This window comes from Balaenoptera acutorostrata, chromosome 3 (genome assembly GCF_949987535.1).
Source record: "Balaenoptera acutorostrata chromosome 3, mBalAcu1.1, whole genome shotgun sequence".
Taxonomy (NCBI): Eukaryota; Metazoa; Chordata; class Mammalia; order Artiodactyla; family Balaenopteridae; genus Balaenoptera; species Balaenoptera acutorostrata.
The window spans coordinates 44,019,565-44,035,816 of record NC_080066.1 but is presented as its reverse complement, the minus strand read 5'-3'; the positions used below and the strand labels follow the sequence as shown (position 1 = coordinate 44,035,816).

The 16,252-nt window shown below is 42.1% G+C and overlaps 1 protein-coding gene across 10 annotated transcripts in view; it reads left to right on the top strand.

Moving 5' to 3' along the window:
* Window positions 1–6,971: 6,971 nt before the first annotated feature.
* AKAP13 (A-kinase anchoring protein 13) overlaps window positions 6,972–16,252 on the top strand; it is a 351,713-nt gene continuing 342,432 nt past the window's right edge. For all 10 annotated transcript variants that reach the window (XM_057541952.1, XM_057541951.1, XM_057541950.1 and 7 more), the window contains exon 1: window positions 6,972–7,194. The gene's annotated coding sequence lies outside the window, so the exon portion shown is untranslated. The remainder of the gene's footprint in view (window positions 7,195–16,252) is intronic.

Genomic DNA, 16,252 nt, shown 5'->3' with positions numbered 1-16,252 from the left:
GCAGGGTGTTCCCTTAATCCTAAGGCTTTTGTGATTCCCTTCCTTCCATCAACCCAGCCGCCCCCTAACTCTTCTACCATGGGAAATATAATGACTTTAGAAGCTTAATTTGATCCCATGATCAGCCTTTAGCAAACCTGTTGCTGGAAGGGTCATTATGGAGAAAAGCAAGGGTTTCAGCAATTAAATAAATCCTTCTATCACTAAGTGGTACATCTGGCCTATATTAATTAAAGGCTGGGAAACCGCTCGAGGGCAGGAGACTAGATGGCTGTCACATCTATTGGAGAGGTCAATACATGACAATATGCATTTTTTGTTGGAAATTCTCTATTACAATTGTGGCAGGGTCCATGTTTCCCTGAATTTCTCTAAATAGCACTATTTCTGCATGATCAGGTTTACTCCTAGAGTGTCATTTTCTTATTGTCTATAAAGGAAGAAGTGGAGGAGGGAGTTAAAGCAGGCAGAGCACTTGCATTGTGCCAGGCAATGTGCTAAGGGCTATGCACAGGTTGTTTTTATGTATTTATCATTGTGTGGCTATTGGGTGGGGGTGACCGATTTACAAACAAAGAATTTGAGCATCCAGGATCTAAAGCCAGCCCTGGATGCTTCTAAAGTTCTGGTCCTTCTGTCTAATAGAAGAAGAACTTAAATCAGAGAGGTTAAGCACTCTTAACACCCTAACAGCAGGGAGGTAAACAAGCATAATCTTTCTGGAGGACTATTTGCAATGAATGTACATCAAGGTCCCTAAAAATGTTAATACTATCTGAGCTGGTAATAATCATAATGATAAATGCCATTTACTATGCACTGATCTGTAATCCAGCATATAGCTCTAATCTATTTCTTCGCTATTGTTGTGTTTGTGTCTGTAGAATTTCTAATACGTATTACAGGAATACATTCTGGACAAGGAACTGGTTGCTTAAGCAGCTGTTTACTGAGCACTTACTCTGTAGTTAGACTGAACACTCACAATCCTAAATGGAGAACGGGAGGGGAGGAGCTGAGAGGGCCCAGGTGAGGGAAGACCTAGCCAGTGTGCTATTCTAAAGTGGATTTAGCAACGTTCCCTTAGTTTTTGACCTTTGGAAGCTAAGTTATGTCACTTAGTAGCTATGTGATTTGGAGCAAGTTATTTAATCTCTCTAAGCCCGAGTTACTTTCACCAAAAAAATGGGCGGAAGACCTAAATAGACATTTCTCCAAAGAGGACATACAGATGGCCAAGAGACACATGAAAAGATGCTCAACATCACTAATTATTAGAGAAATGCAGATCAAAAACACAATGAGGTATCACTCACACCGGTAAGAATGGTCATCGTCAAAAAATCTACAAACAATAAATTCTGGAGAGGATGTGGAGAAAACGGAACACTGTTGGTGGGAATGTAAATTGATACAGCCACTATGGAGAACAGTATGGAGGTTCCTTAAAAAACTAAAAATAGGGCTTCCCTGGTGGCGCAGTGGTTGAGAATCTGCCTGCTAACGCAGGGGACACGGGTTCGAGCCCTGGTCTGGGAAGATCCCACATGCCGTGGAGCAACTAGGCCCGTGAGCCACAATTACTGAGCCTGCGCGTCTGGAGCCTGTGCTCCTCAACAAGAGAGGCCGCGATAGTGAGAGGCCCGCGCACCGCAATGAAGAGTGGCCCCCGCTTGCCACTACTAGAGAAAGCCCTCGCACAGAAACGAAGACCCAACACAGACATAAATAAATAAATAAATAAATAAATAAATAAATAAATAAAGACACCCATTCGCTAAGATTTAAAAAAAAAAAAAAAAAACTAAAAATAGAACTACCATATGACCCAGCAATCCCACTACTGGGCATATACCCTGAGAAAACCATGATTCAAAAAGAGTCGTGTACCACAATGTTCATTACAGCACTATTTACAATAGCCAGGACATGGAAGCAACCTAAGTGTCCATCGACAGATGAATGGATAAAGAAAATGTGGCACATATATACAATGGAATATTAACCATAAAAAGAAATGAAATTGGGTCATTTGTAGAGACATGGATGGACCTAGAGTCTGTCATACAGAGTAAGTCAGAAAGAAAAAACAAATTCATATATTAATGCATATATGTGAAATCTAGAAAAATGGTACAGATGAACCTATTTGCAAGGCAGGAATAGAGACGCAGACGTAGAGAACTGACGTATGGACGTGGGGTGGGGGCAAGTGGGATGAACTGGGAGATTGGGATTGACAGGCATACGCTACCATGTGTGAAACAGATAGCTAGTGGGAACATGCTGTGTAGTGTAGGGAGCTCAGCTCGGTGCTCTGTGGTGACCTAGATGGGTGGGATGGGGTGGGGGGAGGGAGGTCCAAGAGGGAGGGGATATATATATATATATATATATACATACGTATAGCTGATTCACTTCGTTGTACAGCAGAAACTAACACAACATTGTAAAGCAATTATATCCCAATTAAAAAAAAAAGGTGAATAACAGCACCAGCCCAGGGATGTGAAAAATAAATGAGACAGTGCAAGTGAATGAGGTATAGTGAAGGCATTATGGCCCAGGCACACGTTAACGTTTGGAACAAACTCCCACAGGGACACTCTATCAGAATCAATCAACCTGAAGTGTGCTGTCCAGTATAGTAGTCACAGCCACATGTGGTTTTTAAACATTTGAAACAAGGCTAGACTGAATTGAGATGTGTTTTAAGTGTAAAACACACACTGGATTCTTTTGAAGACTTAGTATGATAAAACAGAATACCTCATTCATAAATTTTTGTAGGTATCACATGTTGAAATTACAATGTTTATCATATGTTTGGTTAAATACAATACCTTTAAAATTAATTTCATCTGTTTCTTTTTACTTTTTAAATGTTGCTACTAGAAAATTTTAAATCACATATGTGGATCACCATAGATTTCTATTGGACAGCTTTGGGCTTGATACTGAGGAAGAAAGTTTCTCTCTGTCGCTTAAGAAGTGAAAACTTAGCTCTGGACTGTCAAACCTCCTCCCTGGAGCCAGGTTTCTCTTAGAGATTCTCCTGTCCCCCACTCTCATCCTCATCCCCCACTTAAATTCAGCTTAAGCACATGGTGCGAGGGTGATCTTTCAAGATGAAAATCTGTTTTCATCCTGGTTCCATGGCTTAAAATCCTTGGAAGGTTCTTCTTGGCCTTTCAGGATAAAGGCCATACTCCTTAGCAAAGCAGTGTAACCTGACTTTGACTCACTTCCTTCAGCTTTATCTCTTACCTCTTCTTGCTCCTGTTTTTGTGTGTGTTGTGTTTCTGATACCTTGGTGTCTTTGGATTGGCTCTTCCTTTTCCTGGGAATGGCCTCTGCTACCTGTGCACACACTCCCAAGCCTCGTGCACTAGCTACACCACCATTCTTTACCCAGTGGATTGTCCTCCAAGACCTGGCTTAACTGTCACTCCTCCTGGATGCCTCCCCTGAACCTTCATCCTCTAAGTAGAAGTATTCCTATGCCCCATAACACCCTGTGTCTGCCTCTGGGGGGACACTTACACTTCTGATTTCCTGCTGGCTTGCTTGCCTATTTCCCTCATTTTACAGAGTTCATTAAAGACAAGAACAATGCTCTTCATCTTGAATCCCAGGACCAAGCCTAAGCCTGGCACACAGTAGACTCTCAATAGTTACTTGCTAACTGAATTGAAAGCATGTCAGAGAACTGACCAGGGATCATCTGCTCCCGGGTAGTGTATCAATTAGAGCTCTTGCGGATGCAAGTGACAGAAATCTCCACTCCGACTGTCTTTGTTGTCTTACATGATTGAAAAGTCTATGTGTTGTTCTAGCTTCAGGAATTGCTAGATTCAGCTGTCCAATCAATGTCACCAAGATGTTGTTTTTAATTTCTCTACCTTTCTACTGTGTTGGCTCCATGTGAAGAGATTCTGTCCTCATGGCAGAGACAGCTGATAAGCCTATCTTCCAGTTTCCAGTTGAGAAAATGTCAGCTACCCCGATAGTTCAAACAGAGGGTAGAATTTACTCCTATTGCCCCTAATTGGCCAGTCTGGGGTCATGTGCCCAACTCTGAACTAATCATTGTTGACCTGCAGATAGGATGCATTGATTGGCTCAGGTTTGATGGTATGCTAAAGCTTGGAACTGAGATTGTGGTGGAGTTGGCTTCACCCCAAGCAAGGGGCTGAAAGTGAAAGTTACTTAAGGCAACAGCAGGGTACTATTTGTACTGTGAAAGGAATAAAGAGTCCACTGCTATGAAAGAAGAGCCCTGAGGCAAGTTGGTTCCAGCGCTCCTTCTTTTACCAGAGTAGACATTTTAGGGACCATGGGTCTCAAGAGAAATTCATGTTCTTACATCTGTGTTGATTTTGTTTTTTCCTTGCTTTGGTAATTTCCAGGGACTCTGCAAAATGGGGTTTATTCTTGTTAGAGTTATAGGTATTATAACCTATGTAAATCAATTGGAGAACTGTAAGTTGACTGGAGAGACAGGTTAGAGATAGTTGAGAGATACAAAATCCTACTGCTGCTTGATAAGGCCCTGGTATCTTTCCTGGCTTGAAAACTTACTCAGGAAAAGTGAGAGAATTACTAAACCCCAAATCTCTTTCTGGTGAAATGAGGCATACTGAATAGAGACATTTGGTGTCCCTTGGAAGAACAAGTCTTTAGTATCAGGGACCGTCAGTTTGAGGGCACCTTGTAGTAGCTCCTTCTGTACAAATTCATTCATGTAAAACTTCTGAGTGCCTACTGTTCCCACTGGGACTCTGTTAGGTGTAGGAGAGAGAGGGGTAAACAAAACAGACTTTAGGGAACTTGCATTACAGTTGGGGGAGAGAGCCCATAAGCACACCCAAATAAAATACTTTCAGACTGGAATAAATGCTGAGAATAGGTTTGAGTAATATGAATGAGAGGGACTAGGTGAGAGTGAGTTATTTTAGATAGACGTTTTCTCTGACAAGGGACATTAGAGCTGGTGCCTGGATGATGAGAATGTGCCAGCCATGCAGATCACTACTTAGGACTTTCCAAGAAGACAGAGGATTTAGCTGTCTGGGGAATGTAGAGTAGACCCTTGCCCCTCAAAGCAGGGTCCCAGACCGGCAGCATCAGAATCACCTGGGAGTCTGTTAGAAGTGTAGAATCCCAGATCCCACCCCAGACCTACTGAGTCAGAATCCACATTTAACAAAATGTCCCAGGTGATTTGTAGGCATGGTAAACTTTGAAAAACGCTGGACTCTCGACCTTTTCTGCAGCTCACTGGGAAGGTATAAATCCTGCTGAGGCTGGGAGCAGGGAATGTTGTTGTCAGCAGTCACTAGAAAGACAACATGGTAATATCTGCTGCTGTTTGCTCCAGCAGAAGACCATGGGGTTTTCACGTGTTAGGGTCCAAGAGATTTTCTAGGTTAGTCCCCTTGCTTTACAGGAGACTGAAGTTCTTTGAGAAGGGGTGACCTCCTCAGGGTGGGCTTCTTTGGGACAGAGTCAGGACTAGGATCTAGGAGTCTCCTCTCTCTGGGCCACCTTTCAAATATATTGACAGGACAGATTAGAGTGAGTATGGAGGAGGGAATAATAAGGTGATTGGGAAATAATTTCACCTGAAGCACTGGAAACGTTTGGCCTTGGTTTTCCATTCTGTGAGGCTGAAATAAGAAAACATATGTGAGAATCAGGTTCACTTACAGGAAAGCAAATTTCTGCTCAAGGCTAGGAGCACTTCTAAGATTTAGAGCCAAACAACAATGAAAGTGCCTGATTCAGGCAGTAAGTATTCACAGTAGCCCCTCTCAGGTAGTCAGTCACTGGTAGGGAGCTTGGTTGGATCAGGTTTCCCAAAAGATAGTCCTTTGCATCTTCACATTTTTGGGGGTCATATCCTATATAAGTATTTTAAATTGATATAAAATACGTGTGTAACCTGTGTAAAGTGCACTAATCTTAATTGTACACTGGATGAATTTTCACATAAGTCTATACCTTTGTTATTTACCATTCAGATCAAAATACAGAACTTACCCAGCACCTGTCCTGCTCCTTCCCAGCCAATAATGCTTCCCCTTCTAGGTAACCACTGTTCTTACTTCGATTACTATCAATTTGCACATTTTTGAACTTATGTGAAGTATAAGTACATATATACTTTCTATATAACGTAAAGTTTTTACTTAAATTTTTTCTTTAAGTAGATTCATGTTTTACAGCTTATCTAAGAAATAACATCAATGAAATAGTCTTTTGATGTGAAAGGCATTTTCCTCCACTACACATTAATATAAACGCACAACTATCAAAATGAGTTTATTCGTGTATTAACAGACCACATTTTGCTTTTCAAAAGCCACCAGATGATTCCTGAGGTCCTTGCAACTTGCAGATTGTCTGATTTTGCGGTGATCGGGAAGCCAAAAGTTTATGGAACGCCCTGTCACAATCCTGATGCCACCATAGATCCATCCATCCATCCAACTAAAACACTTGTTGAGTACCTAGCCACTACTCTCTCAGGCACTGGACACAGAAAAGACCCCACTTTCTGATTTCAAGTGGAGGGAAACAGAAGAGTAAATCATTTCAGTATGTGTTACGGTAAGTGCTACAGCTCAGGTAAGCACCCTTACACAGAGGAAGGGCGGCTTCCGGAGTCAGGGCGCAGAGGAGAGGGTGAGTGAGCACTTCAGTCGGCACCTCTACCAGCCACCCGACTTTGATCACTTTGCCGCAGCGCTGCAGCTGCGGTCAACCTCAGCCTTCCTTAGCAACCCGAGGGGACCGCCCAGGTGTCTTCCTATTGGTCTCAAGGAGCTTGATGGGCAGCTCTGCTGTGCAACCCCGGCTCGCGGCCCCCGGCTCCGCGCTTACTCACAGGAGAGCTCGTAGGTGTTACAGCCCTCCCCGGGTGCCCCGCCCATCCCCGAGTAGCTTGCGGCGCATGCGCGGGCTGGCTGGGGCTGTGTGCAGGGCCAGCAGGGAGCCGGAGCCGCCGCGGTGAAGCTTCTAGGCTCCGCCGAGGTCGCCGCGCCCGCTCCTCGCCTCTGCCGCCGCAGTTTCAAGCCGTTGCCGCCACCGCCGCCTCTGCCGCCGGAGGAGCGGCCGCCTATTGTCTTTCTCCGCGGCGAAGGTGCGGAGCTGCTCCGGCTCGGCCCGCGGGGGAGCCCCGGGCGCCTCACGGTGAGAGCGCAACTTAGTTGGCGGAGTTGGGGGAAGTTTTGTGATTTGAGGAGGGGTCGCGGGTGGGGAGCGCGGGCCCCTCCCCCTGCGGCCGGTCCTCCGGGCGGGGGCCGGAGCGGGGGTCCGGAGCTGCGGGGGCTGGGCGGGGGCGCGCGGGCGGGGATGAATGGGCGTCGCGGGAGCGCCCCCCGGCTCTGCGGCCCCCGATTCCTTCCGCGGCCCCCTTCACGCATTGTCTGCCCCGGGGCCGCGGCGCGCCTTGCCGCTCCCGCAGCCCAACTTCGGGGCCGCCTCCACTCCCGGAGTGGGGGGCACGGCCGTCCCGCACGGCCGCGATGCCCCCTCAGGTGCCTGGACCCCCGACCTTGCCCGGTCGGCTCCTGTGGGAGCGGGAGCCGCGGTAGCCCCCCGGGAGCTGCGGCTGCTCCGCGGGTCCCTCCCGTCCGGGAGTCGGCGAACAAGTGCTGCGGCCGCCAGGGAGCGGCTCTCGGGGGCCGGCGCGAGCGGTAAACACGCCGGGCCTTACCCGCCTTAGGGGGGCGCTCTCGGCGCCTGTTCCCGGGGGCGCGGCCGGGGCACCCGCGCGGGTCGGAGACGTGCAGCCCGAGGGGACCCGCTTTGGGACCGTGCCACGGGCTCAGTTCTGTCGAGTTCAAATGCAGCCATACTTTGAGACCAAACCAAACTTTTTTTTGGGTAAATATGGCTTACTGAACCCCTCTCCCTCCCCCCGTTTTCCCCCCCAGAGTCAACCAGTATGTTAAGATTTTAAAATAAATGTGGGGGAAATCCTCTAGAGTTTTTCTATCAGAAGAAAGAATTGGCTTTTTGTTTTTGTGTGTGTGTGTTTTTTTGAACTAGTTCTTACAGCAAAATGATTCCGTCACATTTAAGTTTCTAGATCTTACTGTGAACTCAGGAGTTGACAGTGTAAGTTGGATTGAGCAATACTTTGGTGTTCGTCTTAGCTTTTACACTCCTCAGTGAAGTTATTTTGAGAGTTTGTTGCCCCAGGCATATAGAACTAAAGGAAAAAGCAGTGTGCCTTTTTTTCTTATTCAACATCCCTCCCTCCCCCCCCCCCCCCAGTTTTATTTTCATAAGTAACTTTATTTCTTTAAACCTTTGGATTGCCCAGATCAGGATAAATGCAGGCAGTTTTGGAAAGATCATTTTTTGCAAGTTTGTAAAGGAGTTGTGATCAACTGAGATAAATCATTGTTAGTCCTGTAGGCTTTCGTGGTCTCTAGGGGATTTGCAGGCTGCAAGAAGTACAAGCCTTATTGTCAAGCTTTGGGTGCATCGGTTCTGCTGAATTCAGTTCATTTGGCTTATGATGTGAGAATGATTCTGTTTAAGTCCCCCCGGTGGAACAAGCCTAAATGTCTGTCAAATTGCGTGGTGGAACAAAATGACCAGAATGTGTTCCTATCAGTTGAATATCCCTTTGCCATCTGCTAAATTAACAAGAAAAATTTGAGAAATACGGTGTGGGTCAATATGCGTTGATTGGTTTCTCATGCTAAGTGAGTAATGTGAAGTGTTGCCCGGGTTTTCCTGGTTAGGTTGGCCTAATTTTGCTCTGAAAAAGCAACTTACTTCACCTGACAAAGCTAAAGAAACATGTCCTGATGGCATAAGTTTGTATTTTTAAAGTACAACAACAAGGTCACTTTTAGGAATCATAATCCTTGCTCTTAGGGCTTTCCTTCCTGGTTGTGTGGTTGTGTGTACCTGTGTGTACCTGTGTGGGGGGCGGTTGTGGGGAGGGACGGTGACAGAGGTTGGAAGGCGTTGTCAGGGAGGGACAAAATGTAAACAAACACTACTTAGAACATATGACAAGTAGGCCAGTTGCTTTCCCTCTCTGATACCATGCTATACATACTTTTGTTTTTTTTTGCCTGACTAATAGTAACTGCATATGTAGTATAAATGGACTCCTCTTCTAGCCTGTTAACTCCCTGAGGGCTGTGATGGGTCTTAGCTTTGTGCCTCTGTGCCAGGAAGGAGTCTTAACACAGCTCAGGTGCTCAGGATGCATTTGAATTGGGTGAAGTGCTTGGTACTTCACCCTAGTGTGGTACCCAGAGAACCACTAACTCTGGGGACTTGTTAAACATGACAGCTCACTTGCAGATCTGTGATGAAATTTAGTGTACTTTATAAGGATTTCTAACCTTTCTTTTTAACCTGTTAATTACTTCTTGAAAAGAATTGAGGTTTAAACAGTGAGCTATGGATTTCAGAAAGTGGTTCTAATCGAGAAAATTTCTCCCTTTTTTGGTGAAATGATTACGACTGCTGGACAAATCCATTCACTCCTCTGCCTGTTCATACCTCTGTTGTGAATTGGGGAGGTAGCACAGTTTAGAAGAATGTACATCTTTTGGAATTAGGTAAATTTGAGTTCAAATCCCCACCCTTCCATTGACTAGTTGGGTAGCCTTGAGCAGGTTACTTACCCCTCAGAGCTTCAGTTTCCTACTGTGTAAGGTATAGTAACATACTTTACAGCATTCTTAGCAATAAATGAAACTATGTGACATACTTCATAGTGTGCCTAACATTAAGTAGGTGCCTATTACCTGGTAGCTGTAATGACAATAATTTGGATAATTTCTGTATGAGTTAAGAGAGCATTTTTAAAAGTGATGCTTCTGAGAACAGTGGTTTAGCTGTTTGTTTCGTAAAGAGGGAATGCTTCTGAGAATTCAGTCTTAAATGCGGTTTTTTTAAAGGTGCAGGTTGAACTGAATGTTAATAGAAAGAGCAGTTTTATTTTCTCAGTCAGCTCTTAGTCTTTGAGTGGACTTTGCAGAGTGTCTCTGTAGGGCAGAACTCTATGCATTTATAGTTTAGGAAATCGTTAGAGATGGGTTGTTTTCAACATTTGTAATAGGATATCTGAGTTATTTAGTTGCAGCTTTTCTTCCTTATTTTACCTTAATTTTGAAAAATAACAGGCATGGATTATGACTACGTTTCTCAAATTGATTAAGATGGGACTGGACTGTGGGTTAATAAAGCAGTAGTACAATTCAGAGACTTGAGCAAATCATTTACTTCCCCTTCAAGATAACACTTTTGAAGGCGCCACCATTTGCGGAAGGAAACAGTGATTTAAATCAGTTATACCAGCTTTGTTTAGAATATTCAGAATACCAAGTGGAATAAATACATTCTAGAAATATTAACTTGTCATGGACATTTCTGTATATTGAATCTCATCTTTCCATTTGTTTTCTTATAAAATAAGGGCAAAAAGTTAACCATGAAGGATTATAGTAAACCTTTAAAAATTATAATTGACCAGACTCACAGATTTAGGAAAAAAACAAAGTTGACAAAGCTAGATGAACACAGTTGGACTTTTGGTAATCCCCTCTTTTAAAGTTAACATTGAAGTGCGCTTGAATAAACTTGGTTATTACTGATGGGGACAGGCATCCATTTGGAAGCAGTGCTCCGGAGTCACTGTCGGGCTGTCTTACCCCACTGTAAGCGGAGGGAGAGGAGGAAGCTGTTCCTGGAAGGAAGTTTGTTTCATTCATATGTCTTCACATTTATGGTCTTGTGGTCCACCTCTCGGTTGATTGGGACATACAAATAGAAGATGGGTAGATAACCCATTTTTGTCAGTCCTTGCTCAGAGAATGCACCAGTAGACCTGATACTGAGATACTGTGATTGTTACGAATACTTGTGTGGGACAATGGTGTGTTTTCCTTTTTTATCTCTTCAGAGCTGTGTTCAGAGCGTGGGGAAGGTGTGGATATCAGTGTGTGTGATGTGGGTATTGGGATGGGGAGAAGGAGACGGTGTGAGGGATTTACCATTTATGTCACTCTGTAGGCTCTTCTATTAGAAATCAGTCCTTTTGATATTTATTTATTTATTATTTATTTTGGCTGTGCCGGGTCTTAGTTGCGGCATGAGGACTCTAGTTGCGGCATGTACGTGGGATCTAGTTCCCCGACCAGGGATCGAACCTGGGCCCCCTGCACTGGGAGTGCAGTTTTACCCGCTGGACCACCAAGGAAGTCCCAGAAATCAGTCCTTTTGAATTTTCACTTATGATCCTATCTTAAGCCCATATTCGGCCACAAAAATAGTCTTTACCACCTCAAAAGGCTAGTTATTCCTGAATGGTTAGGAATTAAGTATGTCACACTGTAATGAATTAGTCTTTTAGACAGCCAAAGATGTCAAGCAAGAGAACAGCACCTAGGACTTATGTGGAGTTTCACAAACCCAAGATGACTCTCTGACGGTGATGTCTACTGAAGGCATATGATACGGGGCCACATGGCTGACTTCACATCCGAACTTCGCCAATTATTGGCAGTGTGTCCTTGAGCAGGCCACTTCATCTGTTTCAGACTTAGTATCCTTACTTATAAAATAAGAACAAATTTGATATTGTCATCCTACCTCCTCCCCACTACTGTCCTGAGAAACGCTCGAGATAAAGCACTATACAGATGCTTTGTCATTTTGTAGTTTTGCTGGTTGGCTACTGGTTTGGATAAAATTCAAATCCTAGTCTATAAAAGGAGAAAACATCCAACTAAGTTTATTGGTTTTTCCTTATAAATATTATACCATTTCTATTGCCATTCTCCTTACTTGGGAAAATGGATACTTCTTACTTTTGGCTCTTATCTTCTCAGATTTCCTTTTATAACATATTTGTCATGGAGTATTTTTCTAAACTCAGTGCTTGCTGTGAGACCCAAGTTACTCTGAAATCACAGGAACTGACATTGGATGCCAGTGCTTGAAGTCAGGTGAAACCACAGTAAACAGTGAACAAAGAATGTCAGAATGTTTTAGAAGAGTACAAAAGAAGCTAGTGTAGTTGTCTGATCTTTACTGACTAATTTTCTTAAATTATTTTTTAAAAAATTAAAAAATAATCAGGGAGTGTGCCTCTTATGTGCCAGATGTTATACTATGTGTCTTACATACATTTATTTCGTTTTTGAAACCAACCTATGAAGCAGGAATTATTAACCCGTTTTAAGGGGAGGAAACACCCTCAAAAGTGATTTGACAGTGGTCACATAGTTGTTAAATTTTGGTGCTAAAATTTGAACTCAGATTATTCTGGCTCCAAAGGGCATGCTTTTCACATCATTGATGCTGTTACCTGAAAAGAGTACATTTTAAAACAAATCATGTTTACTGAGTTATTGTTTATATGATAAAATGCACCCATTTTAAGTATATGGAGTTTGATGAGTTTTGACAAATATACCCATGCATGTAACTTAACAACACAATCAAGGTATAGAATGTTTCCATCACTCCAGAAAGTTCCCTTGTGCTGCTTTCCAGACAGTTCTGCCTTCATCCCTCACCCTGCTGCCTACCTTGCCATAGGTAACCACTACTCTGCTCTCTGTCACTAGAGTTTTGTCTGCAAACTGTGGCCCTCAGGCCAATCTGGCCTACTGCCTTTTTTTTGCTTTATGACAAAGTGAATCAGCTGTACATATACATATATCCCCATATCTCTTCCCTCTTGCATCTCCCTCCCTTCCACCCTCCCTATCCCACCCCTCTAGGTGGTCACAAAGCACTGAGCTGATCTCTCTGTGCTATGTGACTGCTTCCCACTAGCTATCTGTTTTACATTTGGTAGTGTATATATGTCCATGCCACTCTCTCACTTCGTCCCAGCTTACCCTTCCCCCTCCCTGTGTCCTCAAGTCCATTCTCCATGTCTGTGTCTTTATTCCTGTCGTGCCCCTAGGTTCTTCAGAACCATTTTTTTTTAAGATTCCATATATACGTGTTAGCATACGGTATTTGTTTTTCTCTTTCTGACTTACTTCACTCTGTATGACAGACTCTAGGTCCATCCACCTCACTACAAATAACTCAATTTCGTTTCTTTTTATGGCTGAGTAATATTCCATTGTATATATGTGCCACATCTTCTTTATCCATTCATATGTCGATGGACATTTAGGTTGCTTCCATGTCCTGGCTATTGTAAATAGAGCTGCAGTGAACATGTTTTTTTTAATAAATAAAGTTTTATTGGGACACAGCAGTGCTCCTTTATTTACATATTGTCTGTGACTGCTTTGGTGCTACACTGACAGAACAGTTACAAGACACCCTGTGGTCCACAAAGCAGAAAGTATTTACTACCTCACTTTTTAGAGAAAAAGTTTGCTAATCCTTGTTCTACATAACCAAATATAATGATAACATCTAAAAAAATGAACAATTCTATAGAATTATTCAGTGCATATTCAACTTTCCCTATTTGTCCTCCAAATATCTTTTTATAGTTGATTAAAATTTTTTTTAAAAAAATAAGGATAATATTCCATTGTGTGTGTATTGGGCACTTGGGTTATTTCCATTTCTTCGCTTTGGTAAATAGTGCTGCTATGAACATTGGGGTGCATGTATCTTTTTGAATTGGAGTTTTAAACTTTTTGAATTAGAGTTGTTTGCTTTCTTATTATTGCCCCATCTGAGAGTGCGAAGACTTGCCCCTGTATTTTCTCCTAGAATTTTTATAATTCAGAATTTTCTTTTTTGTTTTGTTTTTTTTTTAGTTCTTTTCTAATTTGTATTTCTTTTGTTTTTCTTCTCTGATTGCCATGGCTAGGACTTCCAAACCTATGTTGAATAATAGTGGCGAGAGTGGACATCCTTGTCTTGTTCCTGATCTTAGAGGAAATGCCTTCAGTTTTTCACCATTGAGAATGATGTTTGTTGTGGGTTTATCATATATGGCCTTTATTATGTTGAGGTAGGTTTCCTCTGTGCCCACTTTCTGGAGAGTTTTTATCATAAATGTGTGTTGAATTTTGTCAAAAGCTTTTTCTGCATCTATTGAGATGATCATATGGTTTTTATTCTTCTATTTGTTAATATGGTGTATCACATGGATTGATTTGCGTATATTGAAGAATCCTTGCATCCCTGGGATAAATCCCACTTGATCATGGTGTATGATCCTTTTAATGTGTTGTTGGATTCTGTTTGCTAGTATTTTGTTAAGGACTTTTGCATCTATATTCATCAGTGATACTGGTATGTAATTTTCTTTTTTTGTAGTACCTTTGGTGTTGGTATCAGGGTGATGGTGGCGTCATAGCATGAGTTTGGGAATGTTCCTTCCTCTGCAATTTTTTGGAAGAGTTTGAGAAGGATGGGTGTTAGCTCTTCTCTAAATGTTTGATAGAATTCACCTGTGAAGCCATCTGGTCCTGGACTTTTGTTTGTTGGAAGATTTTTAATCACAGTGTCAATTTCAGTGATTGTGATTGGTCTGTTCATACTTTCTGTTTCTTCCTGGTTCAGTCTTGGAAAGTTATACCTTTCTAAGAATTTGTCCATTTCTTCCAGGTTGTGCATTTTATTGGCATGGAGTTGCTTATAGTAGGCTCTTAGGATGCTTTGTATTTCTGTGGTGCCTGTTGTAACTTCTCCTTTTTCATTTCTAATTTTATTGATTTGAGTCCTCTCCCTCTTTTTCTTGATGAGTCTGGCTAATGGCTTATCCATTTTGTTTATCTTCTCAAAGAACCAGCTTTTAGTTTTATTGATCTTTGCTATTGTTTTCTTGGTTTCTATTTCATTTATTTCTGCTCTGATCTTTATGATTTCTTTCCTTCTGCTAACTTTGGGTTTTGTTCTTCTTTCTCTAGTTCCTTTAGGTGTAAGTTTAGGTTGTTTATTTGAGATTTTTCTTGTTTCTTGAGGTAGGCTTGTACAGCTATTAACTTCTCTTTGAGAACTGCTTTTGCTGCATCCCATAGGTTTTGGATCATCGTGTTTTCATTGTCATTTGTCTCTAGGTATTTTTTGATTTCCTCTTTGATTTCTTCAGTGATCTCTTGGTTATTTAGTAACGTATTGTTCAGCCTGCATGTGTTTGTGTTTTTTACGTTTTTTTTCCCTGTAATTCATTTTTGATCTCATAGCATTGTGGTCAGAAAAGATGCTTGATATGATTTCAGTTTTCTTAAATTTACTGAGGCTTGATTTGTGACCCAAGATGTGATCTATCCTGGAGAATGTTCCGTGCACACTTGAGAAGAAAGTGTAATCTGCTGTTTTTGGATGGAATGTCCTATAAATATCAATTAAATCTATCTGGTCTGTTGTGTCATTTAAAGCTTCTGTTTCTTTATTTATTTTCATTTTGGATGATCTGTCCATTGGTGTAAGTGAGGTGTTAAAGTCCCCCACTATTATTGTGTTACTGTCGATTTCCCCTTTTATAGCTGTTAGCAGTTGCCTTATGTATTGGGGTGCTCCTATGTTGGGTGCATATATATTTATAATTGTTATATCTTCTTCTTGGATTGATCCCTTGATCATTATGTAGTGTCCTTCTTTGTCTCTTGTAACATTCTTTATTTTAAAGTCTATTTTATCTGATATGAGTATTGCTACCCCAGCTTTCTTTTGATTTCCATTTGCATGGAATATCTTTTTCCATCCCCTCACTTTCAGTCTGTATGTGTTCCTAGGTCTGAAGTGGGTCTTTTATAGACAGCATAAAGATGGGTCTTGTTTTTGTATCCATTCAGTGAGCCTGTGTCTTTTGCTTTGAGCATTTAATCCATTCACGGTTAAGGTAATTATCGATATGTATGTTCCTGTTACCATTTTCTTAATTGTTATGGGTTTGTTTTTGTAGGTCCTTTTCTTCTCTTGTGTTTCCCACTTAGAGAAGTTCCTTTAGCATTTGTTGTAGAGCTGGTTTGGTGGTGCTGAATTCTCTTAGCTTTTGCTTGTCTGTAAAGCTTTTGATTTCTCCATCGAATCTGAATGAGATCCTTGCCAGGCAGAGTAATCTTGATTGTAGGTTCTTCCCTTTCATCACTTTAAATATATCATGCCACTCCCTTCTGGCTTGTAGAGTTTCTGCTGAGTAATCAGCTGTTAACCTTATGGGAGTTCCCTTGTATGTAATTTGTCATTTTTCCCTTGTTGCTTTCAATAATTTTTCTTTGTCTTTAATTTTTGTCAGTTTGATTACTGTGTGTCTCGGCGTGTTTCTCCATGTGTTTATCCTGCCTGG